The sequence below is a fragment of the Salvia splendens genome, chromosome 6 (assembly GCF_004379255.2).
Source record: "Salvia splendens isolate huo1 chromosome 6, SspV2, whole genome shotgun sequence".
NCBI classification, from domain to species: Eukaryota; Viridiplantae; Streptophyta; class Magnoliopsida; order Lamiales; family Lamiaceae; genus Salvia; species Salvia splendens.
In genome coordinates, this window is record NC_056037.1 from 19,433,713 (window position 1) to 19,436,612 (window position 2,900).

General features: G+C 35.8%; 1 long non-coding RNA gene across 1 annotated transcript; it reads right to left on the bottom strand.

Moving 5' to 3' along the window:
- Nucleotides 1-666: 666 nt before the first annotated feature.
- Nucleotides 667-1,950, bottom strand: LOC121807012. The gene is made up of 2 exons (XR_006051734.1): nucleotides 1,281-1,950; nucleotides 667-1,164 (listed from the first exon to the last, which is right to left on the bottom strand). It is a non-coding gene; the product is annotated as an uncharacterized LOC121807012 (long non-coding RNA).
- Between the last annotated feature and the right edge of the window lie 950 nt (nucleotides 1,951-2,900).

A 2,900-nucleotide genomic window follows, 5' to 3' on the forward strand; every position in this document is an offset into this window, starting at 1 on the left:
GCAGGATATTCCACCATCAATCATTAATGTTGATGCTGGACTTAGGGGAAACTTAGAAGTTAATCTAGTGGCAGAGGTAATATGACAATACCTAGAAGTATACCTCCTATATCATGAAGTAATTTGTCCTTGAAATGAATCATCTTTTGAATGGATGTATTGCCACTACCAGGATTTCAATACATCGTGTGTATTTCAACATGGAGCAAATATGAGATCGCATACAGATAATGAGCCAAAAGATGATGGAGCAAAGGTATAAATTTATTCTGGATGAAGTAATATATAGTTGTGATGAAGTAAATGTCTCACTGAATGAACCATATGATTATATAACACTACTGGCAGGATATTCAACCATCAATCATCAATGTTGATGCTGGATGTAACGCCCCACTTTTTGAACCCTAATTTTCGAACCCTAAGACGATATCATTTATTTCTTTTAATGCCATGAATTAAATGGCGAGTGGAATTGTTATATGATTTCTTTGGTGGCCTAATTTTGGTTCGGAGTTATGATTGTGGTTGACTGAGTCAACTTCGTTGAATATGTGACGTGGTTATTTTGAATAATTGATATGGGATGAAATTATTTGTTTTCAAATAATCGATGAGTTGTTTTTACAAAGCTCGAATTCAGTGATGGTAAAATCACAATGTGAATTTAATTAAATCCTTTCCTTGAGGATTATTTATTAGACTAATTTCCAACACATCTGATGAATTAAATAATTGATACAAGTCCAATCCAATAAAGAATAAATTGTGGTCTACACAATTTAAATAAAATTCTAATTTAGGCCTTGAGCCCAAACTAATACCTACTCAAATGATATCCCCTTCAGTTCCTATTGAGCCCAACAAATTAAATCCTACTAAATTATTCCAAGAAACTAGAAGATTCCAGCGCAGTAATTCTCCTCTCAATCTGCCGTATTTCTTCTTCCAATGAGCAACTAATTCAGATTTTGTCAAAGGCAGCAATTAGAGTCCAAATTGATTGTGAAATCAACTAACGCATTTTTTTTCCTTCCCTTCTTCAATCTGCTCCAAAATTAGATCATCCATCGACCTTAAATTCCTTTTATTTTGAGAATCAATTACCTGTTTTACGTTCCCTCTCCCACGCTCATAACCGCTCCTCCTTCTTGCAAATCTTTCCTAAATTTTGACCACAATCAAAGTGAAATCAATCACCAAAAATGACTCTCAATACACAGCTATATAAATCCTCCTACCCTAATCTCTTTCCCTCACACAAATTCACAGCCACTCACAAAAAAAAAACGGCGGAGGGAGCAGTAAAAAGGGAAAAGCCAGAAGCTTCAATCTTCTTCTGTTTCAAGCCAATTGTTCTTTTGAAGATATAATCTTCTTCCTCAATTCAATTCTTCAATCCATGAACTGCATAACATGTTTCTCGCTCAAGCAAATCGATAATCTGAACAATCTAAATCAAAGTTTCAAGCTGTAATTCATGAACCCAATTTAAGAACTTATCTGCGGGGATAATCGGGGTGGAAACGGGGCTGTTTCAGATGAAGTTGAAGCCGCCCGAGCGGCGACGCAGCGGCGCTGAGCGACGACTGGGAGAGACGGTGGACTCCGGGTGTTTTAAATTCGTGATGTTGGTGCGTGTGTGTATTATCATTTCATGTTTCAACTTGGGAAAGGAAATGGGAGAAGTGAATTAGAGATTTTTTTGGCTTTGTTCATCAAATGAAATTTAGGTGTGTTCTTTTGAGAATTTCAGTGGAGAGATAGAAGAGTAGCCGACGGTTTCTTTTGGGGAAAGGAAGTACTTGATTTTTATTATTATTTTATTTGTTAATCCCTTAGTAATATGTTGAAAGTGAATGGGAGGGTACGTGTGTTACATTTAAAAAACTAATAGTATTTTCTTTTAATTGTTTTGGGCCAATTAGTTGTGTTTTGTTTTTAAAAAGAAACTTGGGCCTCTACCCATTCTCTTGTTTTGAAAACAGGAAGTATGTGTGTAAATTGTTTTTGAAGGGAGTATACACAATATCACATATGTGGGATGGGAGAAATTGTTTATTTCTTGTTTACTATAATTTCTATAATTTGAAAATGTTTGATTAATGTAGAAAGTAGTGGAAGGGTATGTACGTGTGTTAATTTGTGTGGGAGTGTAATTGTTTTATTTTCCTTCCTACTAGATTATCTAAATTGTTTGATTTGGACATGTTTCTAATAAAATTTGTTGGGGCGTGAGCAGCCGGAATCAATCAAAAATACCTTAGCTGCTAATTGTGGAAAATAGGTAGTCTTGAATGAGGAAAATAATTAGAGACATAGGATGCATGCATCTTATTCTTTTAATTTGAATGCGTGTTGATTTATGTATTATCTAAATGCTAAAGGTGAATCCTCGCAAGCGAAACGTGATACCAAGTGGAAGAAAATACTTGTGATTTAATCAGTCGAGGTGGGCTTTCTTTTAAATAAGGACGATGTCCTAAATGTTTTATCGATGGGATATGAAACTGTGTTTATCATGCCTTATTTGTTTTTAACGTGCCTATCTGATATGGCTTTATGCCATTATTATTTAAATCAAATTCGGGTCCTCGTAGGGCCGCAAACCCTACTAGGACTAGTGTACACCTATGGTAGACTGTGTGCTAGCGTACGGGCTGGCCGGTCTAGTGACCTGGTTTGCGGCCGCATTCCTTGTCATGTATGAGCAGATATGGCTAACGTCTATGGGAAAATGGCTTATCAGTCGACTTTTACAATGGAAATTATTTTGAGTGCCTCGGGCCTTTCTAAAGCTAAACCCCGATGGTTACTTATGTATGTCATGATAAATAATAACTTTTTTTTAAAAAAATGTTTTCGGCATGAGCCAATTGAGTATTATTTTAGTACTCAGC